We start from the raw sequence: 25,472 nt of genomic DNA on the forward strand, positions 1-25,472 counted from the left end.
AGCACCTAAGTATGTGAAACAAATACTAACAGAATTAAAGGGGGAAATAGATGGCAACATACTCATTTAGGAGACTTCAACACACCACTCACACCAAAAGACAGATCAAACAGACAGATAAGGAGACAGTGGCACTGAACAATACATTAAAACAGATGGACCTAACAGACATCTACAGAACACTCCACACAAAAGCAGCAGGATACACATTCTTCTCAAGTGTACATGGAATGTTTTCAAGAATAGATCACATACAAGGCCATAAAAAGAGCCTCAATAAATTCAAAAAGATTGAAATTGTGCCAACCAGCTTCTCAGAATACAAAGGTGTGAAACTAAAAATAAATCATGCCAAGAAAACAAAAATGCCCACAAACACATGGATGATTAACAACATGCTCCTAAATAATCAATGGATCAATGAATAAATTAAAACAGAGATCAAGGAATATATGGAGACGAATGAAAACAACAACTCAACAGCCCAAAACCTGTGGGATGCAGTAAAGTCAGTTCTGAGAGGAAAGTATATAGTAACATAGGCTTATCTCAAGAAAGAAGAACACTCCCAGATGAACAGCCTAAACTCACAGTTAATGAAACTAGAAAAAGAAGAACAAATGAGGCCCAAAATCAGTAAAAGGAGAGATGTAATAAAGATCAGAGCAGAAATAAAAAAAAATAGAGAAGAACAAAACAATAGAAAAAGAATCAATGAAACCATGAGCTGGTTCTTTGAGAAAATATACAAAATAGATAAACCCCTAGCCAGACTTATCAAGAAAAAAGAGAGTGTGCACACATAAACAGAATCAGAAATGAGAAAGGAAAATTCACAATGGACACCACAGAAATACACAGAATTGTTAGAGAATACTATGAAAAATTATATGCCAACCAATTGGATAACCTAGAAGAAACAGACAACTTTCTAGAAAAACACAACTTTCCAAGAATGACCCAGGAAGAAACAGAAAATCTGAACAAATCAATTACCAGTAGTGAAATGGAATTGGTAATCAAAAAACTACATAAGAACAAAACTTCTGGACCAGGTGACTTCACTGCTGAATTTTATCAAACATTTAGAGAAGACCTAATACCCATCCTCCTTAAAGTCTTCCAAAAATTAGAAGAGGAGGGAATACTTCCAAACTCATTCTGTGAGGCCAGAATCACTCTAATACCAAAACCAGGCAAAGACACCACAAAAAAAGAAAATTAAAGACTAATATCCCTGAGGAAATATAGATGCAAAAATCCTCAACAAAATGTTAACTAACCAAATTGAAAAGTACATCAAAAAGGTTATCCATCATTATCAAGTGGGATTTATTCAAGGGATGAAAGGATGGTACAATATTCAAAAGTAAATCAACAACATACACCACGTCAAAAAAAGGGACAAAAATCACATTATCATCTCAATAGATGCTGAAAAAGCATTTGACAAAATTCAACATCCATTCCTGATAAAAACTCTCAACAAAGTGAATATAGAGGGCAAGTACCTCAACATAATAAAGGCCATATATGGCAAACCCACAGCCAACATCATACTTAACATGAAAAGCTGAAAGCTTTTCCTGTAAGATTGGGAACAAGACAAGGATGCCCACTCTCCCCCCTTTTTTCACATAATATTCTAGGTCCTAGCCATGGCAGTCAGACAACACAAAGAAATAAAAGGCATCTAGATTTGTAAAGAAGATGTTAAACTGTCACTCTTTGCAGATGACATGATATTGTATATAAAAAACCCTAAAGAATCCACCAAAAACTACTTGAACTAATAAGTGAATCCATCAAAGTTGCAGGATACAAATTAATACATAGAAATCTGTTGCATTCCTATATACTAATGATGAACTAGCAGAATGAGAAATCAGGAAAACAATTCCATTCACAATTGCATCAAAAAGAATAAAATACCTAGGAATAGACCTAACCAAGGAGGTGAAAGACCTATACCCTGAAAACTGCAAGACACTCATGAGAGAAATTAAAGAAGACACCAATAAATGGAAACACATCCCGTGCTCATGGACAGGAAGAATTAATATTGTCAAAATGACCATCCTGCCTAAAGTAATCTACAGATTCAGTGTGATTCCTATCAAAATACCAACAACATTCTTCAATGAACTGGAAAAAATAGTTCTAAATTTCGTATGTAACCACAGAAGACCTTGAATAGCCAAAGCAGTCCTGAGAAAAAAGAATAAAGCTCAGGGGATTACACTCCTTGACTTCAAGCTCTACTATAAATCCACAGTAATCAAGACAATTTGGTACTGGCAGAAGAACAGACCCATAGATTAATGGAACAGAATAGAGAGCCCAGATATAAATTCAAGCATATACAGTTAATTATTATATGATAAAGGAGTCATGGATGTACAATGGGGAAATGACAGCTTCTTAACAACTGGTGTTTTGGAACTGGACAGCTACATGTAAGAGAATGAATCTGGATTATTGTCAAACTCCATATATAAAAGTAACTTGAAATGGATCAAAGACCTGAATGTAAGTCATGAAACCATAAAACTCACAGAAGAAAACATAGGCAAAAATCTCTTGGATATAAACATGAACAACTTTTTTCTGAACACATCTCCTCAGGAAAAGGGAAACAAAATAAAAAATGAACAAGATCTATATCCTGAAAACTACAAGACACAGAATAGGACCTAGAATATTATGTCGAATAAAGGGGGTACCACATCAAACCAAAGAGCTTCTGTACAACAAAGGACACCATCAGCAGAACAAAAAGGCATCCAAAAGTATGGGAGAATATGTTTGTAAATGAATTATCTGATAAGGTGTTAACATCCAAAATATATAAAGAATTCACACACCTCAACACCCAAAAATCAAATAACCAGATTAAAATATGGGCAGAGGATCTGAAGAGACACTTCTCTGAAGAAGAAATTCAGATGGCCAACAGGCACATGAAAAGATACTCCACACTGCTAATAGTCAGGGAAATGCAAATTAAAAACACAGTGAGATACCACCTCACACTAGTTAGGATGGCCAACACCCAAAAAATAAGAAACAACAAATGCTGGTGAGGATGTGGAGAAAGGGGAACCCTCCCATACTGTTGGTGGGAATGTACATTTGTTCAACTGTGTGGAAATCAATATGGAGGTTCCTCAAAAAACTAAAAATTGAAATACCATTTGACCGAGGAATTCCACTCCTAGGAATTTACCCAAAGAATACAAGTTCTCAGATTAAAAAAAAAATATCCACTCCTATGTTTATCGCAGCACTATTTACAATAACCAAGATATGGAAGCAACCTAAGTGTCCATCAATAGATGAATGGATAAAGAAACTATAGTACATATATGCAATGAATATTATTCAGCCATAAAAAGAAACAAATCCTGCCATTTGCAAGAACATGGATGAATCTAGAGGGTATTATGATCAGTGAAATAAGCGAGGCAGAGAAAGACAAGTGCCAAATGACTTCACTCATTTGTAGAGTATAAGAACAATGCATAACTGAAGGAACAAAACAGGACCAGACTCACAGACTTGGAGAAGGGACTAGTGGTTACCAAAGGGGAGCAGTTGCAGAGGGTCGCTTGGGACAAAGAATGGTAATAAGGGGCACTACAATTTGCAATCACAATGTAGGTGGGTCATGCAGAAGGCAGTATATCACGGAGAAGATAAGTAATGTCTCTATAGCATCTTACTATGCTGATAGTGACTGTAATGGGGGGTTGAAGACTTGATAATATCGGTGAAAGTTGAAAGCACAATGTTGTTCATGTGAAACCTTCATAAGATTGTATATCAATGATACCTTAATAAAAAGAAACATGTAATACTCACCATATAATAAGCACAATTCTAAGTGTTATGTAGATATTAGCTCATTTAATTGTCAAACCTGTAAGTTAGGTACTATTATTAACCTGGTACTCGTAAGGAAACAGGCATAGAGGCATTAAATAACTTGCCCTAATTCATATAGGTATAAAGTGACTAAGACAGAATTGGTACCTAGACAGGGTTGCTAGATTAAATACAGGACATTAAACCTGAATTTCAGATAAATTTTTTTTTTTAGTTTAGGTATGTCCCATGCAATACTGGGATATACTTAAAAATTGTTTATCTGCAATTATAATTTAACTGATGTCCTGTGTTTTTATTGCTAAATCTGGCAACCCTATACTCAGGGATCGTTTGCTATTAACCACTACTCCATGCTGTATCCTAATTTAAAAAAGGAAAGGTCTGTAGGGAAGGAGGAAGAAAAATCATCCAGCATGATTTACATGTGGTTCTGAAGTTCCAGTGAATGTTCCTGGATGTGAAATTTGGGATTCTTTGTATAGTATATAATATGCACTTTTTACCCCTGGATTCAAACAAGGCTCTTACTGTATATTACCAAGCAAGGGGGCTTCTGCTGATTTCAAGTAATCCCTTTTCCCTCAGTTTATAAAAAATCAAATATACAATTTATATATGCAACTGCAATTCTTTAAGGCCTGCCACAGAGGCGCTCAGGGTTTCCATATCTAGCCTTTAATGTCAATTTGATTTTGGTAGCAGTTAATAATCACTTGTTACTCTTTTTCAAAGCCCAAATTAATTAAAATATATGTTTCTACAATGAGCATTGTTTCTGGGTTGTTTTTTCAAATTCCCAATATAAATAGCTTTCTATGTAGATAATTACAACCATCTGCTTCCTGGCAGCTCAGTTCTGTTTACAGCGCCCCTTTTTATTTGGGGAATTAAATTGCCGTAAGTTTTTACTTTCGTGGATGAAATAACAAAAAAATGCTCACGGCAGTATTATTCCTCAAAAGGAAGTGGAGACTATTAAATATCACTGGAAAAAATTGCTTTCAGTTAACTCAAAAGGCCTTAGAGTTCTACATTTTTTAGGTAAATATGTTTGAGTTTGTTCAATCAGTATCTAAATGCATAAACAAAGGTTCTAACAACATTTAGCAAGAAAGCTTTCAAATCACTCTATAACTTACTGTAGATACCTTATCTTTAGTAACTCAAGAGAAATTTGGTGATTTCACAAGATATTATGAAATCACCAAATGAATTGAATAAATTGGACAAAGTTAAAAAAAAATTGACAGTGAGGTAGGGATTAAAATTGCAAGAAATGTTCACAATCTCTGATCACGACTCTCACCTCCTTAGTGTCTTGAAAAGGATATCTAAGTGAATACTCAATAATATTTTTGAAACATTTAAATTCTCTTCTAGTTCCATATTTTCAAATTGAAAAACCCCAGTCACATAATTTGCCATCATGGCAATATCTTAAAATGCTGATTAAAAAAGATCAACTTACCAAAATAAATGTGGAAGCTTTGTAATTAAATTCGACCACTCAAATGTTACTTTCGGTTTTTTATTCATTCCACTAAATTCTCTATCACAAAGATTAAGCTACTTGACTTTCTCGCTATTTTGGTACTTTAAATAAATCTCTGTTGAATAGAAAAAGGATATTTGTTTTACAGCAAAGCATATAAGAATCCTTCTTGTAAATTACTCAAGAAAGCAGAGTGAAATCATGTCTCAGAGATTGCTAGCAAAGTTTGTTGTCTACATAAATACTAAACTTTGACTGGAAATTCCAGATTTTTCGTATCTTTATGGTCTGGATGAAGCATGGAAAATGTTCTTTGAATGAAATCTTGAGGAATATATTGTAGTGGTGCACCTAAATTCTTGTTCTCTTGTTCAACTCTGTGTAGGGATTTGGTAAACTTAGTGAAGCCTTACCTATTGCCCTATTTTAGGGTCTTGTTTTAAGTATCTTTTTTCTTTTCTTCTTGACTCATTCTGCCAACAATTGTTAGAACTTGCTGCTAGTTCTGTACAACTTTCATGTTCCCGCTGTCAACCACAATGTCCCCAGGTCCTCAAACAGGCCTGCCTAAACCCCATACTCTCTGCCTTTTCACATCAAAGTTAAATAAGGTACTAATGAATCAACAAAAAATAATTCCTGCAGAACCAGAATTCAGAAATAAGTCTAAGAGAGAAGGCATTCTCGGATACACCATGAATCTAAGGTTTAATCTTGTTGGTACAAGACCAAGGGGTGAAGTTATTTTAGGGCACCTCACCCTATATATAGCTGGTTAGCACTATGAAAGAGTCTTGTCTTTTTCAGGAAATCATGACATTGTCGTATCTTGATAGCTGTTTAGGAAATTTTCAAGAAGATACCAGTTTTTAGCAAACATTTTTTTGAACTGGTAGGAAGACTTGTGGTGGGGCAGTGGACTTTGCACATGAAGGGAAATGGTTGCTCTAAAAAGGAACTGAGAAAAGAGATTTCTCATTTTAAAAAGGAAAGTAGAAGAGTCGAATGAGGAAATATTGGATTTTTAAGAGGTTTTTAGTGTGGGGCCATTTTATTAGGGTCCTTATGTAGTTCAATTGGCTCAGGTCGATTAAATGGATTAAATTGGGAACTGTAAAATTGTCTTGCAAATAGTTTCTAACATATTTGCTAATAATATTTATAACTTTTACTAGTTAAATCTGTAAATAAGAATATTAATTTTTATAAGAAGCTCTATTTTCCTTGAGGACAGTAACACTCATGTAATTAGATATTCTTTTCTACTGTGGCTGCCAAGAATCTCAGACCCAAATCTGAGCCTCCATGCTAGAAACCCTGTATAATTCAATATCTGCCTTCTCTGTTACCTGACCCACACCATCCTGACACAACTTGACCCTCTATTATATTTATTTTTGTTGATCTTGTATTTTTACTTATATATTTCCATTTTGTTATATTTCAAAAATAAACTACCTTACATTTTTTCTGACACCCAGGAAGGCCTTGAGGAGTGCAGGTTTAATTTTTTTTAGCACCGAAGGGTGCTAAGAAATCTCTTATTTTTCATTCATTGATAAAATTTGCTATTTATTAGCTTAATATAAATTCTTTGTTAGTTTTTTGAAATGGGGATTATACAGAGGAATCAATAATGAAAGCAACAACTTTCCTACAACTACGTGTATCTGGATGAGGTCGTGCACCATAAACGAAAAAGCACCGTAGTGATAGGGGGACGTTTTTTACCTCTTGATTCTCACACTGGCTTTATTCTGGAAACGGATGCCCTTGGTTTTCATGTCTATAAAGTAAAGAGGTTAGAGCCAATATCCTTCAAAATTCATTCTAGCTTGAAACCTCTGATTGCATGCAGCAGAAATGAGCCACTAGCTTCCTCTCTTCAGTGGCAGTACCTCTCTGTCCAATGACCAAGGCAGGCGTGAAGAGGAGGGGCGGGTCGTTTTGACTAGTTCTCACTGCGGATGACCGCATCTGTAGTCTGGGTCGATCTTGAAATTTGCTCTTTTTTTTTTTTTTTTTAAAGTATCTAGGAGGGATATTTTATGAACCCCAAGTTTCTTTTTTCCTTTCTTCAACAAAAGTAATTTAAGTTATGCGAATGGTGACAGCAGCCTGGGCTTTAACTTTTGAACACTTTCCAGTTTTATGTCTTATTAAGCAATATTGTAAGTAATATGCACATATTTCAATAAAATACATGAAAAACTTTGCACATTGTTAAGACATTTTTTCACAGTGTATTTTGTCAATTCTGGAAGTCTGTGAGAATCTGGCAAACTGTCAGGAAGTGGGGTATTACGAGAGGACACTGAAAATGAAGAATATCTGATTAGGTGGCGGTAGTGGTAGGAAGGCTTAGGAGCATGTTAACACAAAGTACCAAGAACAGCAGCATGCATTTCATTTAAAACATATGTCTTAGGATCCTTGAGGCTGCTCTTTTCATTTTAAAGAAATAGGGATGTATATGGTATTACATTTATATGAAACGAGTATATTAATATTCATAGCAAAAGATGCCTTATTGTGGAATTCTGAAATTAAAAATGTTCCTTAAATCCAACATTGAGGTATAATATAAAGATATATCAAATAATCCCTATTATGACATGTAAATTTAAGTATAACTTGTTCTATGAAACATAGTATAAGAATCTCACTATCATATACACAGTGCAATATATTGTTTATGATAAAAAAGCCACATCAATTTCATGGAAGTGAATTGTCTTCAATATTAAGCAGATTGTAGAACTTTACAAAAGAATATGTGTGGGACACCGTTATGGAAGAAATGTTCCTGGGGGTGTTATGGAGAGAGACACTGTTAACACTTATGCAACAGTTCTTATGTCATGCAAGTTCAATGTTATATTTTATTCATGTATATTTAAGAAAAGTGTTTTAAGCAATCTATCTAAGCCTTGTTTTCCAAACCTATAATATAGAGTGGCCACTAGCCCCTGACCCATGGCAGCATAGAAAGGAATTTGTAAAAGGTAATTTGTAAAGTCACTTATTACAGGACATGGTCTGTAGAAAGCTCCAATGAAGGTTAGCTGTTTGTATTCTTGACTTATTCTCATTAAAATAAAACTCAGCAAAATGTAAATTCTGGCTTAGTTAGGATACTTTTATTTCAGGTACTGTTGTTTTCATACCTGTAAATCAATGCCACCTTCTTCAAAGAAGAGGATTTCTGCTTCCTTAAGAAGGATGGATCAAAGTGTTAGGATTTATTCAGAAATAATAACTGTGCTGAAGCCACACCATGATGAGTGCATGTCCATTTGCCAGCTGTGTTCACAAGCTAATGATTTTTTTTCTACAAAGTCTATAAATTAAGCAATAGCTTTGATTGTAGGTAACTAGAGAAGTCAAAGATAAATAAAACCTATTTATTTTTCTATATTTAATTATTTCTGAAGAAATTTCATGCATGTACTTTGACCACAAGGAACTCAAATGTTCAGCTTTATATAAGGATAGTTGTCCCTATTTGGGTTTTCGAACAGTAATATTTTCAAACATTTCTCACATTTTCCGCATAACCTGATCCTTCCCTAGATGCCTGTGAGGTGTGTGCCAGCTGCCCCACCAAACTGGGAACCCAGTGTGTCCGGTGGGAAGAACCAACTGTACCAGGAAAAGATCTGGTTGTCTCTGTGTTTTTCTTTACAACTATTTCATAAGCATGATGTATATCAGTAGGTAAAATTTCTCTGGCCATCCCCTCCATCACTCTATGGGAATAACTTTTATTAAGTCATCAAGACCCTTTGTATGAGCTAAACCCAAAGGATAGTTTTTAAATATTCATTTTACTTGTATTTTGATCACCTTCTTCTTCTTCTTGAAATATTCTTTTTCCTTGTATTACGAAACCACACTTTCTGAGGTTTCTTCCTGCCTCTCTGGCCACTCTCCCTTGTATTCCCAGACATTAAATATTAGACACTTAATTAAAATTCCATAAAAGGGAAGCCAAGCCCACTGGAAAAGGGGACTAGAAACTTATGAGACTCCCATATGCACAGGACCACTAAGGGCTCAGGTCCGTCTCTGAAGATATTTGCATCACCTCATGAAGCAAAGCCCCCAACCTGCTAATGTGCTGGCTAAGGGCAGTGGAAGCTTGGAGCGAGTGGGAGGGGGTGGCTTTGGAAGCATGAATTATCAGCCCCAGTTCTTCACTCCGTCCTCCATCTACTGTTTGACCTTGGTTTTGAGTTCCGCTGTGTGACTTGCTTTTGCTGATAGAATGAGGTGGAGGTGATGTGCTGATTCTAAGCCTAGTCCTTGAGCTAGTTCGCAAGTTTCCCCTTGTACTCTTGCACCTTCGTCACAGACATGAAAGGGCGAGTCTGCTAGCCCCAGGAGGGCTCGAACATGGAGCATTGTCACCCCCAGCCAAGCCCAGGCTGGTTCAGCCACACACATGTGAATGAACCCAACTGAAAGAAAAGTCCAGCCTAGACCGTCTGACCTTCGCTGACCAGTAGACTCATGACCCAAACACATGCTGCTGAAATTTCGCGTTTGCTTGTTAGGCAGCATTACTGTGGGCATAGTCGATGGGTACAGATTTTATAAATACCCACACAGACTTGTGATGAGAAATTAGAGGTAGTCTCTAGCCATATTTTCTTTGTTATTTCAAGTACATGTTTTCACTGAGTTTTCCATTGCTGATTTCTGTGTATTTATATAGTATATTTTGGTGGTGGTGGTAATGTAGTTAGTCCATAATTTATAAAATATTAGGATGCAATTGAGTTGAAACTGAAGAAGGATTAGATATTATCATTGAAAGGGGTAGGTGCAGAAACTGATGATTCTTTCAGTTGGCCCTATTTTGGGCAAAGGGTGAAGGCATTTTCTTATGTGAAGATAGTTGTTTAACATTAGTTGGGAGCACTTCATTGTTGTAATAGATACTGTTAAATTTAAGTGTGGATGAAGGGTATACTTGATGTTGAGAAGTCAAAGAATAGGTTGTGGTAGACATTTGTCATGATTATTTTTGCCTGCCAAGACACTTCTGTAACACCCTTCTTTTTTTTTTTTTTTTTTTGTGAGGGCATCTCTCGTATTTATTGATCAAATGGTTGTTAACAACAATAAAATTCTGTATAGGGGGGTCAATGCTCAATGCACAATCATTAATCCACCCCAAGCCTAATTTTCGTCAGTCTCCAATCTTCTGAAGCATAACGAATAAGTTCTTACATGGAGAACAAATTCTTACATAGTGAATAAGTTACATGGTGAACAGTACAAGGGCAGTCATCACAGAAACTTTCGGTTTTACTCATGCATTATGAACTATAAACAGTCAGTTCAAATATGAATATTCATTTGATTTTTATACTGGATTTATATGTGGATACCACATTTCTCTCTTTGTTATTATTATTTTAAATAAAATGCTGAGGTGGTAGGTAGATACAAGATAAAGGTAGAAAACATAGTTTAGTGTTGTAAGAGAGCAAATGTAGATGATCAGGTGTGTGCCTGTAGACTATGTGTTAATCCAAGCTAGACCAGGGCAATAAAACATCCATGTATGCAGATTTCTCTCAGAACAGGGGGGGTGAGGTTCTAAGCCTCACCTCTGTTGATCCCCAATTTCTCACCTGAGGGCCCCCCTGCGACTGTGCCTGTCTTAGGTTGTTCCTCCCTTGAGGAATCTTACCCGTCTCTGGCTAACCAGTCATCTTCCGGAGCCATACAGGGAGATGTGTAACACCCTTCTTATACTTGGGGAGTTTCTTTTCTTATGAGTCCTGTCCTCCCACTTCCTAAGTCTCCTTTGTAGCTGGGGCCCTGTCATGTGGCCGCATACCATAGGTCCCCGAGTCACCATGCAGCCTGAGCTACTCAGGCCTTGAAGGCACAAGGAAGTGCTCAAATTCTATCCTTTCTCTTGCCACACCTTCAGCACATACACATGGTCTCATGAGGAGTCCTCTGTGGACAGCTGGCTGAGGAAGGAAACACTCAGGCCTTATTTCTGGATGGTTCCGTATAATATGCAGGCACCAGCTGCAGCACTGGGACCCCGATCTGGGCAGTCCTGCGGGTCAGCGGTGAAGGGGATCCTCCCAGTGGGCAGAACTTCGAGCAATGTACGTGGTCGCTCATTTTGCTTAGAAGGAGGAGTGGCCAGGCCTGTGACTGCGTACCATTCACGGACTGTGGCCAGCGCGTGGTCAGGGACATGGGAGGAGTGTGATTAGAAGATTGATGACAAGGAGATCTAGGAAGAGGTACATAGATAGATCTTTCTGGCTGAGCACAGAATATGAAAGGTTTTTATGTCCCCTATGAATGGCCCATCAATGAGTGGCCTCAGCAGAGGACCATTTTAATAACTAAATACATAGGATGATTAGTTCTGTGGATTCCTGTCAGCCTTTCTCCCAGCCATTCTTGTCGTTGCCCGGTGGTCTCATGAACAAAGCAGTCGTGGTGGCAAGAATGGGGATTATGTGTGTGCTCAGTGACATAGATTTCCACTCACCAAGGTTGGTGTGGTTCTAGCCACTGCTGAGTGCCCAGTCTGCCAGTCAGTGATCAACACTGAGCGCCATTCTGTGGGGTGATTAGCCAGTTACTGGGTGGCAGGTTGATTACACTGGATCACATCTACCTTGAAAGGGGGCAGCATTTTGCTCTCACTGGAATAAACATTTATTCTGGTTGCTGATTTCCCTTCCCTGCCCATAATGCTCCTGCCAATCTACTGTTCATAGACGAACAGAATGTCTTATCCGCTATTCTACCCAGCATCACTTCTGATCAAGGTAATAGAAGGAGTGTGACAGTGGGTCTATAGTCATGAAATTAACTGGTTTGAGCACATTCACCATCATCCTGAAAGCAACTGACTTGATGGGATAGTGGAATGGACTTTTAAAGACTTAGTTATGGCACCAGCTGGGTGATAATACCTTGCAGTGCTGGAGCAAGGTCCTCGGGGTGCGGTCTATGCACTATGTCAGCGTCCGTTACACGGCGCTCTTCCCCCCATAGTCAGGATTCACGTGTGGATCACGGGGATCAAGGAGTGGAGGTAGTAGGAGTCTCTTAGTGACCTACTAATAAAAGTTTTGCTTTCTGTCCCCATGACCGTAGGCTCTGCTGCTTTAGAGGTCTTAGTGCCAAAAGGGAAGAATGCTTCCAACAAGGACAGAACAGTGATTTCAGTGAGTTGGAGTCGGAAAATGCCACCAGGCCACGTTGGGCTCCGCATGTCTCTGAATCAACAGACAAGGTGGGGAGTGGGGTGGTCACTGCAGTGGTTGGGGTGATTAATCATGGCTGCCAAGGGGAAATTGGGTTGCTATCATGCACTGAGGCAAGGAGGGGTATATATGAAATACAGGGGATGCCCCAGGGTTTCTTTTAGTACCCCTATGTCTTGTGATTAAGTTAATGGAGAACTGCAACAACCCAATTCAGGCAGGACTGTTAATGACCCATATGCCCCAGGCAAGCTGAGGTGCTTGCCGATGGCAGAAGGAATATGGATTGGTCGGAGAAAGAAGGTTATTGTAAATACCTGCACGGTGATGTGACCCACTGCAATATTTAAGAACATTTCTTCCTTATTTTGTTATGAGTATGTTTGCATATAATATTTTTGTTTCCTTTCTTTACTTATCATCTAACATAAAATGTTTTATTTAAAGAGTTTTCCTTCAAACTTTTATTTCAATGCATAGATTTTAAATATTCTGAAGCTCTTAGTTTCCTTTCTTTTATGCTGATTTATCTCAATCCTGCACTTTCTACTACATTAAAACATGGAGTGAAGGAAAGCTACACTTCCAGGCAATCCTATGCCCCCAATGCAGTTTTACTTTTTCTAAGGCATGTGGCATTATCTGGATGTTTTCAATTTATACATTATTCCCAGTCAAGTGTTATAGACTGGAATACTTTGTCCATTCACAATTCCAAAGGATATCTCATCCTGGCCTATCTGAATGAACTGCCAAATACCAGTATTATAATCTCCATTTGAATTTTTCCCAAATACCATAAAAAAATTTTTTTATTAAGGTATTATTGATATACACTCTTATGAAGGTTTCATGAAAAAACAATGTGGTTACTACATTCACGCATATTATCAGGTCCCCAGCCATACCCCAATGCAGTCACTGTCCCTCAGTGTAGTAAGATGTCACAGATCCACTGATTGCCCTCTCTGTGCTACACTGTTTTCCCTGTGACCCCCCACAGCATGTGTACCAAACATAATGCCCCTCAATCCCCATCTCTCTCCCTCCCAATCCACCCTACCACACTCCTCCCCTTTGGTAACCACTAGTCCCTTCTTGGAGTCTGTGAGTCTGTTGCTACTTTGTTCCTTCAGTTTTGCTTCGTTGTTAGGCTCCACAAATGAGGGAAATCATTTGGCACTTGTCTTTCTCCACCTGGCTTATTTCACTGAGCATAATATCCTTCAGCTCCATCCATGTTGTTGCAAATGGTAGGATTTGTTTCTTTCTTATGGTTGAATAGTATTCCATTGTGCATATGTACCACATCTTCTTTATCCATTCATCTACTGATAGACACTTAGGTTGCTTCCATATCTTGGCTATTGTAAATAGTGCTGCAATAAACATAGGGGTGCATATGTCTTTTTGAGTCTGAGAAGTTGTATTTTTTGGGTAAATTCCAAGGAGTGGGATTCCCAGGTCAAATGGTATTTCTATTTTTAGTTTTTTGAGGAACCTCCATATTGCTTTCCACAATGGTTGAATTAGCTTACATTCCCACCAGCAGTGTAGGAGGGTTCCCCTTTCTCCGCATCCTTGCCAGCATTTGTTGTTCTTTGTCTTTTCAGTGCTGGCCATCCTTAGTGGGGTGAGGTGGTATCTCATTGTGGTTTTAATTTGCATTTCCCTGATGATTGGTGATATGGAGCATCTTTTCATGTGTCTGTTGGCCATCTGGATTTCTTCTTTGGAGAACCATCTCTTCATATCCTCTGCCCATTTTTTAATCGGGTTATTTACCTTTTGGGTGTTGAGATGTGTGAGTTCTTTATATGTTTTGACGTTAACCCCTTGTCGGATATGTCATTTAAAAATATATTCTCCCATATTGTAGGATGCCTTTTTGTTCTGTTGATGGTGTCCTTTACTGTACAGCAACTTTTTAGTTTGATGTAGTGCCCTGTGATCATTTTTGCTTTAGTTTCCCTTGCTCGAGGAGATGCCTTCAGGAAGAAGTTGCTCATACTTATATTCAGGAGATTTTGCCTATGTTGTCTTCTAAGAGTTTTATGGTTTCATGACTTACATTCAGGTCTTTGATCCATTTCGAGTTTACTTTTGTGCCAAATACCATTTTTAAGTCCCAACTTTCCCACCCAACATAACAAGTGCCTACTATTTCAAGGTTCTTTAAGAGGTCATCAATATAATTTTAAGTTTCTTTTACTGACTCTCAATCTAATGAGGCTGGCCATTACATTTAATAAGCCATAGCACCAAAGTTGAATAAATAAACTTATGGGGAAGAGTTACAGATTCATCTTGATTTGGAAATCTGTGTCCTGGTGTGTATCTTGTACAGGCTTAACTTTCTGGCTTCTGTCATTACCGGAATAGTCTATGTCTCCATTTCTCCAAAAGCTTTTCGGAGGCTAGGTTCAAGTGCTTCATCACCATAAACCTTCCAATATATTCCTTTCCACTGTCCCCAACCAAAGCTTACTTATCTCCCACACCAGGTAAGACCTTGTATAAAGATACTCACATCCTATTCTCATTAAAATCTGTCTAAATCTCTGTAAATTGCCATTACATATAACTCTGGATTCCTTGTGCTCCAAAAATGCCTGGTAACCACTACCATTTCAGCACACTGCAACTGAATTTAGGGCACAGAGATTTTTAAGCCATTAAAAAAAAAATACAACAGAACAAATCCACTTTTTTGTTTACTTTTCAGTAAGTTGAAATCCTTGATGGGCACAGCATCACATGGATTCTGTGTCCAATGGCCTTAGCAGGAAGGTTGCTTCGGAATTTGGTACAAACCCCGCCATTGTTCCCATGAGCACAAGTTACCTTTCCTGCAGGTAACTGGTTTTGTTTGGTTTGCCACTAGGAGGCACTGTGGTGTTCTTTGCTTTGTACACATAAGCACGTCTCTTGCCTCGATACAATTCAGTGTCATCTTGAGCATAAACACGTTCAATTTTAAGAAGAGCTGTGTGCTCCGTCTGATTCCAGAGACCCTGCTGATAGCCAGCAAAAATGGTCTTGAACCATAGCCTTCCAGACATATGTCCTGTTCCCAGCAGGCCTCCACAGGCTCCAGAATAGAGGAAAGAACCACAAAATGTTTTAATATTTAAAAAATACATATTATGCTATTTTGGGGTGGAATATTGTATAAATGTGAGTCATGTCAAGCTGATTGGTCTAAGGTGGTTCAAATGGTCTACGTGGTTGCTGATTTGTCAAATATTGCTTGAGGTTTGTTGAAATTTCTAACTATGGTTGTGGATTTGCCTATTTGTCCTGGAATTTCTATTCATTTTGATTTATATATTTCAAAGCTCTGTCATTATGTGCATAAATATTAAAGGTTTTTGACCTCTTGCTGAGCTAACCTCTTCATCATTATGAAATGACCTCCTTTATCCTTGGTAATATTAATTGTTCCAAAACATACTTTGTCTGATACTAATGTTGGGACTTTTTTCAATTGGTTTATATTTTTCCATCCTTTTATTTTTAAAGCATTTTGTGTCTTTTATATTTTAAGTACAGTTCTTAATAGGTAGGATATAATTATATCTTATTTATTTTTAATTCAGTCCAATAAACTCTGCCTTTAATTGGGGTATTTAGACTGTTTACATTGTTTTGAAGTTACCACCTTGCTATTACTATGTTCCTATGTTAAATAACTATTAATATTCCTATGAATTCATATACTTAGAGAAAATATAGGAAGGACATACACCAAAAATGTTAACAGTAACTGTCTCAAGGAGTTGAAATTATGAGTAATTTTATTTTCTTCCTTTCAATTTTCAGTATTTCTAAATTTTCTACAATCAATATGTATGGATTTTATAATAAGAAAAAAAGCAATACATGTTATTGAAATTGAAAATCTATAAATTTGTTAAACACTTCCTTACAACAAATTGTTACTTAAGCACAATTATTTTTCTCTTCTATGGAATAGAATGGAATGTACCTCTTAGGAACCTATAGTTTAACACAAATTATAATAACTCAGTGATTTGTCCCATAAATACAACAGGTGTCCCATAAATACAAACTGTTTCCGTTAAGCCTCTTGTCAATTATCCAAAATGGATTTGTCCGTATCACAGATTTAATCTATCCCCTCTTTTCAAATACTCTGGAGTCTTTCTCCTTAAGTACATAAATGGGAAAGGGAAAATCAGAAACAAATATATATTAACTTCTGAATACACCCTCTCACAATACACCTTCCCTGTGGCCACACTGACATATCCACTCCTTTACATGGAAGGCTTTTTTGCACATTGTCTCCCTGACAATCTTTATTGGCTCTGTCATTGAGGAGTCAATTATATCAAATCCTTGACTAAAGTTCACCGGCGTCTTTAGATTTTTCTGCGCTCCTTTCTCTGGGGATGTGCTTCGTTATGTGCATGGCCACTTCTCTGCCATAATTTACTGTGAGGGTTTATGTACTGGTCTCCCCTGCTGGGCTCTGTGCTCACTCAGGCCTGGGACTCTGGGTTATTCAGTTCTGCAGCCTCCACCTGTCACTGTGTCTGTCATTTGGAAGGGCTCAGGAACTATTACTTAGGTTCTGAAATAGGTTACTTATTTTCCAGTTCTTATGAGTGAATTGTTTATTTCCATTTAGCCCTGTGATGGCCAGTTGTGTGTGTTCACTTGGCTAGGCTATAGTGAATATTAATCTAGGTGTTGCAGTGGAGGCTTTCGGTGGATGTGATAAAAGTTCATCATCAGTTGACTTCATGTCAAGTCAGCTGGGTGGGCCTGATCCAGTCACATAAATGGCCTTAAGAAGAGAACTGAGGCTTCCCTGAGGAAGAAGAAATGCTGCCTTTGGACTGTCTGGGAGTTTCCAGCTTGCCCTTCCTGTCCTTCAGATTTTGGACTTGCCTAGTTAACCCCCACAATCATGTGAGCCAATCCCTTGCAGTAAGTCTCTCTCTACATGCACACACACGCAGACACACACGACAGTCAGGGTACAGCAGAGAAACAGGACCAGTAGGATACATATAATGTTTGTATATATGTGTGTGTGTGTGTGTGTGTGTGTGTATACACATATATAAGTATATAAAATGTTCTATATGTTCTATATATATATATATATATGTAATGTTACTATTCTAGGAACAAGAAGATACTTAGATATTCCTGTACTCAGAGTTTATAAATCTAGTAAGGAAGATATAATATAGATAATTATTCATATAAGACAGACTGTGGCAAATGCATACTTTCTTAGAACTCAATATAAATAGGATCCAGCAAGGGAACAGGGCAGAGACAGTGTCTTATGTTGAAGTGTCCCGAGGCTTAGACCTTAGTTCTCTTCTCCTTGGCGGTGTCCTCCAGTCCCATGACATTAGGCTTCAAGTCTCATCATAAGCTAAATATGGACATGTTTACATCTGTATTCTCTCCTCTGAAGTCTAGAGCACTTTATCCAATGGCTTAGTTAAATTTCTAGTTGGATGTTCAATAGATGTCTCAAACCCAGGATGTCCAAATTGAACTCCTAACCTCCTATACCCACCCACTCCCCACAAACCTACACCACCTGACTTCTTGCATTTCTCAGGCAGTGGTAACCTCAGTCCTTTGATCTCAGTCCAGAAACCTTAGAATCTCTCTTGACTATTCCTATGTTTCTCACATTCTGCACCAAACCCCTACATTCTGATGGGTCTCCCTTAAAGAAGTCTCTTTTCGCCACTACTGCTGCCCTTGTCCAAGTTACCTTAATATCATCATCTCTTGCTGGATCCCTTGAATTGCCTCCAAGCTGTTCTCCCCATTTCTTCTCTTGCCCCCGCCAACCTTATAACACAGCATCCAGAGCGATCCTTTGGAAAGTATAAATCAGATCATGTCATTCTTTTGTTCAAAACCTTGCAATAGCCCCCAGTTTTACTCGGAATAAAAATCAAAGCCCTGTTCTCTTCTCTTCCTGCTTGTCCAATGGTTCATGCTGCTCAAGTCACTGATCTTTCAATTCCTTGAAAAAGCAATGTGCTCTGTCTTTAGGGTCTTTCCGCTGGCTTCTCCTTCATCCTGGGTCTCTCTTCCTCCAAATATCTTTATCCTCGATGTCTCCAAACATCATCTCCTCGCTGTCTTGGCTCCAATGTCATTTTCTCAAAGAAATTTCCTCTGGCTTCTCTGTTTAAAGTAAAACTTCTGCCTTCCTCACTGTCAATCCTCCTTATTCTCATCTAACTTTTCGATCACACTTACCTTCTAACATACAATATAATTACCTTATTATTATATATATTGTTTTTCATGTTTTCTTCCATCTCATGCACTGCCCCTGATGAGAATGTAAACCCTCTGAGGTCAGGGATTTTTATGTATATATTTATTTTTCTCTTGCTAACCCATGTGCCATTAGCAGTGTCAGACACTGGAGAAAGAATGAAGAGAAAGTCTGTTTGACTGAAGGGATCTGGAAAGGTCTCACGGGGCAGCAAGAATTTCACTACCATTAGCCTTGAAGGTCATGGTGGTGCAAGGTCATAACCAGTCAAATTTGGGATACATTATACATAGGTTGCTAGGGCTGCTATTACAAATTACTGCAGACTGGGTGACTTAAACAACAGAGAGATTAATTTTCTCACAATTCTAGAGGCTAGAAGTCTGAGATTAATATTTTGGTAAGGGTGCCTTTGAGGCCTCTCTCCTTGGCTTGTAGATGGCCTTCTTCTCCCTGTGACCTTACATGGCCTTTCCTCTGTGTGCCTGTGTTCCAATCTCCTTTTCTTATAAGGACAACACTCATATTGGTTTGGGGCCTATCCTAATGACCTCGTTTTAACTTAATTACCTCTTGAAAGACTCTATCCCCAAATAAAGTTGCATTCTGAGGTACTGGGGGTCAGGACTTCAGTGTCTGAATATGGGGGGTGGGCAGACACAGTTCAGCCCAGAACACATAGTACATCATTGTGACTGTGGCTACTCTGGCTCCACTACTTCTACAGGGATTATATTTTCTTAATACGAACACTGATATGACAATTTGATTTTGCCTAAAGCAGAACAAAACAAACTATAAAACTTTGAACCTTTAAAATCTTATCAAGCAGATAAAAATTGTATTTTTCCATAGATGCTAAAAAAACATTTGACATAATCCAACATCCATTCATGAAAAAAATTCTCAACTAAGTGGGCACGAGGGGATATACCTCAACATAAAAAAGGCCATATAAAAAACCCACAGCTAACATCATACTCAACAGTGAAATGCTGAAAACTTTTCCTCTAAGCTCAGGTATAAAACAAGGATGTCCACTCCTACCACTTTTATTGAACATGGTCCTGGAAGTCCTAACCACAGGAATCAGACAAGAAAAAGGACTAAAAGACATCCAAATTGGTAAGGAAGAAATAAAACTGTTGCTATTTGCAGATTGTAAATAACCCTAAAGACTCTACAAAAAACCCATTAGATCTAATAAATTAACTCAGTAAAGTTGCAAGATACAAAATCAATATACAGAAATTTGTTTCATTTCTGTATACTAACAATGAGCTAGCAGAAAGAGAAATCAAGAAGACAACTCCATTTACAATTATATCAAAAGGAATAAAATTCCTAGGAATAAACCTAACTAAAGAGGTAAAAAAACCTGTACTCTGAAAACCATGACATTGATGAAAGATATCGAAGAAGATACAAATAAATGGAAGGATATCCCATGCTCATATATAGGAAGAATTAATATTGTCAAAATGCCCATCCTTCCCAAAGCAATTTACAGACTCAGTGCAATTCCCAACCAAGTACCAGTGGCATCTTTCAGTGAACTGGAGCAAAGAATCCTAAAATTTATGTGGAATTACAAAAGACCCCAAATAGCCAAAGCAATAAGAAGAACAAAGGTGGAGGTGTCATGCTTGCTGACTTCAAAGCTACAGTGATTAAAACAGTATGGTACTGGCATAAGAATGGATACATAGATCAATGGAACAGAATAGAGAGTCAAGAAATAAACCTATGCTTATATAGTCAATTAGTATATGGAAGGGAGGCAAGAATATTCAACAGGGAAAAGACAGCATCTTCAGTAAATGGTGTTGGGAAAACTGCTGAAGCTATATATATGCAAGAGAATGAAACTAGATCACTGTCTTACACCATACACAAAAATAAACTCAAAATGGATTAAAGACCTAAATGCAAGACCTGAAACCAAAAACTCTTAAAAAAAACTTAGGCAGGAATCTCTTGAACAAAAGCAAAAATTAATAAGTGAGACTACATCAAACTAAAAAGCTTCACAGCAAAGGAAACCATCAACAAAATGAAAGGGCAGCCTACTGTATGGGAGAATGTTTGCAAATGATGTATCTGATAAGGGGCTAATATCTGAAATAAAGAACTCATACAACTGAACACCAAAAAAACCCCAATAACCCAATTAAAATATATACAGAGGACCTGAATAGATATTTTCCAAAGAAGTCATACAGATAGCTAACAGACATGAAAAGATACACAACAGCACTAATCGTCAGGGAAATGCAAATGAAAACCACAATGAGCTATCACCACACAGTCAGAATGGCTACTGTCCAAAAGACAAGAAATAACAAGTGTTGGCAAGGATGTGGAGAAAAGGGAACTCTCCTACACTGTTGGTGGGAATGTAAGTTAGTGCAGCCACTATGGAAAACAATATGGAGATTTGGCAAAACACTAAAAATAGAAATATAGTATGACCCAGGAATTCCATTTCTGGGAATTTACCCAAAGAAAACAAGATCACCAATTTGAAAAGATTTAAGCAGACCTATTTTATTGCAACATTATTTACAATAGCCTTGATATGGAAGCAATAGAAGTGAGAGATGAATGGATAGATATCATACATAATGGTATATTATTTAGTCACAATAAAACTTGAAGAAGTCTTCCATTTGCAACAACATGAATGGGACTAGAGGGTGTCATGCTAAGTGAAATAAGTCAGAGAAAGAAAAATACCATGATTTCACTTACATGCAGAATCTTAAAATCAAACAAAAAATAGACCCATAAATACTGAGAACATACTGTTAGTCACCACAGGAAAGAAGGCAGGGGAATGGGTGAAATAGGTTAAGGGGATAAAGTGTTAAAAACTTCAAATTAAAATAAATTAATCATAGGAATGGAAGTACAGCGTACAGCAATAATGTAATATCTTGGTATGTTGCCACTGGTAACTACACTTACTGTGGTGAACACTGAGTAATGCATAGAATTATTGAGTCACTATTTTGTACATCTGAAACCAGTATAATATTGTATATCAACTATATTCCAATAAAAAAATGTTATCAAGCAACAACCCAAATGCCCCTCAATAGATGAGTGGATAAAAAATGTGGTATATAAACACAAAGGAATATTTTTAAGCCATAAAAAGGAATGAAATTCTGACACATGCTGCAACATGGACGAACCTTGAAAACATGCTACGTGCAATAAACCATATACAGAAGGACAAATAAAGTACAATTCCACTTACATGAGTACTAGGTACATTCAGAGACCTAGAAAGGTAAATTCATAGTGACAGAAAGTGAAACAGTGCTTACCCAGAGTTGGGGGAGGGGGCATGGGGAGTTACTGTTTAATGGGTACAGAGTTTCTTTATAATTTTTAAATTTTGAAAGTGTTTCATAGCTTTATTGAGAAGTGAAAATAAATATTGTATATATTTAGTTGTGTACATTGTGTGTACAATATGGTGAGATATTTATACACACACATACACGTATATATGCACTGTGAAATGGTTACAACATCAAGTTGATTGACACACATCCATAACCTCACATTGTTACCATTTCTGTGTGTGGGTGTGTGCGCGCATGTGCGTGTGTGGTGAGCTTATATAAGATCTTCTCTCAGCAAATTTCAAGTACACGATGCAGTATTTTTAAATGTAGTCATCATTCTGCCTATTAGATTCCCAGAACTTATTCATCTTATAACTGAAAATTTGTTCCCTGTGACTGACATCTCCCCATTTCTTCCTTCTGCCTCAAAGCCCCTGAAAACCACTGTTCTATTCTCTGTTTCTATGAGTTCAACTTTTTTAGATTCCACATACAAGTGAGATCATATAGTATTTGCCTTTCTATGTCTGGCTTATTTCACTTTGCATAATGTTCTCCAGGTTTATCCAAGTTTTTGGAGATGGCAGGAGTCCCTTCTTTTTTAATGACTGAATAATATTCCACTATATATACATATACACACATTTTCTTTACCCATTCAATCATTGATGGACACTTAGGTTGTTTCTATATCTTGATTACTGTGAATAATGCTGTCGGCACACAGAGTTTCTCTTTGGGCTGATGACAAATTCTAGAAATAGACAGTGGTGATAATTATGCAATATTGTGAATGTACTTAATATCACTGAATTTTATACTTAAAAATGGTTAAAATGTTTAAAAAAATTACCAAGTAATTTGCAAAGAGAAACCTTCATTCTTGAGTCTTACTCTGAGATGTAGAGTGCGGACAGGGTGAGAGTAAGTCCCAGAGACGGGGCAGCAGTGTGGTAAAGAGTAGAACACGGCTTCAGCACGTAAGTGTTCAGAATTCACGTAGCATACGTATATTTCAGGAAGGGCCAGCAGTGTTTATCAGCCAAGTGGCCAATAGTTTCAGAGGATTCATTTGTATCTTGTAAATCAGATTCACAGATTAATCCTCAGAAGTTTAAGATGCTGAAGAGAGAATCTTTGAGCCATGCTGAGATTACTTTTCCTCAGATTCCTATTTACATGGTGAAATCTCTTTTAAGGTTCCAACATTTTTTTTTTAGCACTTTTAGTAATATCTATGTTATATTTAGCATAGTAAAACTCTTTTATAAGGATGAGTAGGGACAAGGGGATTTGTTATACTTTGAAAGGCTAACCTTCATTTAGAATATAGTATCTTAGAAGTCCTCTTATCTGATAATCTGATATAACTGAGACTTACAGTTGGTTAATGGCTTGAAAAAGGTGGTGAAAGCCAGGCTCGTTAAAGTGATGCCTGCACATTAAACATTTTATTTTAACTTAAAACATATAAATGCACATTTATTAACCAATCTTTTGATACCAAGGCAGGCTCTTCATTGTGTGTGGATTTGATGATTAGAATTCTGCTTGGTGTTTCTTCCCTCAAGTACACCCATAATTCCACCCATAATTTCAGTTTATTTAAAGTAGCGAGAAATTACAGATTTTCATGAAGCAGTATGGAAACCTAACGTTTTATGAACTACACCCCACCAGCCCACAATCTTTTGCAGTTACATCTTCTCACCTAATTTGCAACTGTGTGTTTGCAAGTTGCTTTTATGAAGTCTTTCCAAACATTCAACTTAGTTCTCATAGAAATAATTCTTTCTCTTCACACTCATATTTAAGATGGTTTAATTTTTATTAACTTACATAATAAATAAATGTCCCTGCCAGAACAGTTGGGGGGACAAATGCAGTTGCTCTGAATGAGTTCCTGGCAAGCCCACCAATCTGAGCATTTAGCGCACTGTGGGCATCGGCCAGAGGTTTACAGAGCAAATGGAGAAGGTCCACTCATTCGGCCAGTTTGCCAAGTAGAGGCCGGTTAAGAGAGTTTGTCATACCTCCTCCTAAAATACAACACTGAAATGAGCAAAGTAGGAAGTCCTCTATACTAGATGGATTGGGGACAGAATAAGGGTTGCATATTATTCAGTAATAAGAACTACACTTGGGGACTTCTTGATGGTGTGCTTCACAGTGGCTGATGGAAGATACCTGTGTCCAAACATCCTCTGTCCTGATTGAGAAACTCATCCCAGAGCAAAGCCCAGTGTGGGCTCTCTGTGAACAGGAGACATGAATTTGCTCAGGCAAGACTGAGGTTCATAAGAAGAAAAGTGTGGGTAGAGGGAGAATTGGTGTTCTTGTTCTTTTCTTTCCTTTGGGGTGAAAAAGAACTTCTCAAGCATGGAAGGCAGCAGCCTTTGCCAATGGAGATGCTGTGCTTCTGTGCATTGCCCCAGAGCCTTCTAAGTCTCCTGGGAAGGATTTGGCTGTGGTGTTAGGCTTATGCCTCGGAGATGCAGTCCTCGACCTCCAACTTTTGATTTTTTTTTCCTCTTTGGGCATCTTCCTATGTAGCCTTGGCAAGAATTTTCACTCGAGCATTTGATTGGCTGTCTTGACTTAGTCAAGCTGGTAGAAACATCATTTTTAGCACCAGCTAGCAAAATGAACTTCTTCCCCTGATCTCTGCCCAGTCTCAGAAGCTCATGGGGAGCCATATGCGATCAAAGTTCTGAGCCTAGAGCGGAGACAACTGCTTCTGTGCTGTGCCTCCTAGGCCAGCAGCTCTGTGGGGTTTCCCTAAGGGCTCTGTGAGGGTATTTATGGAACTGAGGACTTGACAGAATTGTCTCTCTCAAAATTTGGCCTAAGGGTAGGATCTAGGATTTAAATATCACACTTACTGGTGGCTCCAGGATAGGAATCTATACACTGAAATACTTTTTGTCCTCCAACCCAGCCCCCACTTAAAAAATTTAGCAGAGTGGGACATTGCAAACTCCTAGTGAAAGACAAGGAGAAATGTTTCCTCATAGACCTTCCTTGCCCTCCTGTCCCTGTAGTCATATGATCATAATGAGAATTATTCATGGTTTCACAGCAGCTGTGTCTTCCCCACTTTATGAACCTTCCAGTGGATACAGATTTCTTTTAAAGCAAATATGGTTTTGTGCTATTCTGGGTAGGAGCATAGAGGCTTTATACCAACACATAAGAAA

General features: G+C 37.8%; 1 pseudogene; it reads right to left on the minus strand.

Moving 5' to 3' along the window:
* Positions 1–15,353: 15,353 nt before the first annotated feature.
* Positions 15,354–15,695, minus strand: LOC118914582 (60S ribosomal protein L35a-like; annotated as a pseudogene).
* Between the last annotated feature and the right edge of the window lie 9,777 nt (positions 15,696–25,472).

This window comes from Manis pentadactyla, chromosome 14, assembly GCF_030020395.1.
Source record: "Manis pentadactyla isolate mManPen7 chromosome 14, mManPen7.hap1, whole genome shotgun sequence".
Lineage (NCBI taxonomy): Eukaryota > Metazoa > Chordata > Mammalia > Pholidota > Manidae > Manis > Manis pentadactyla.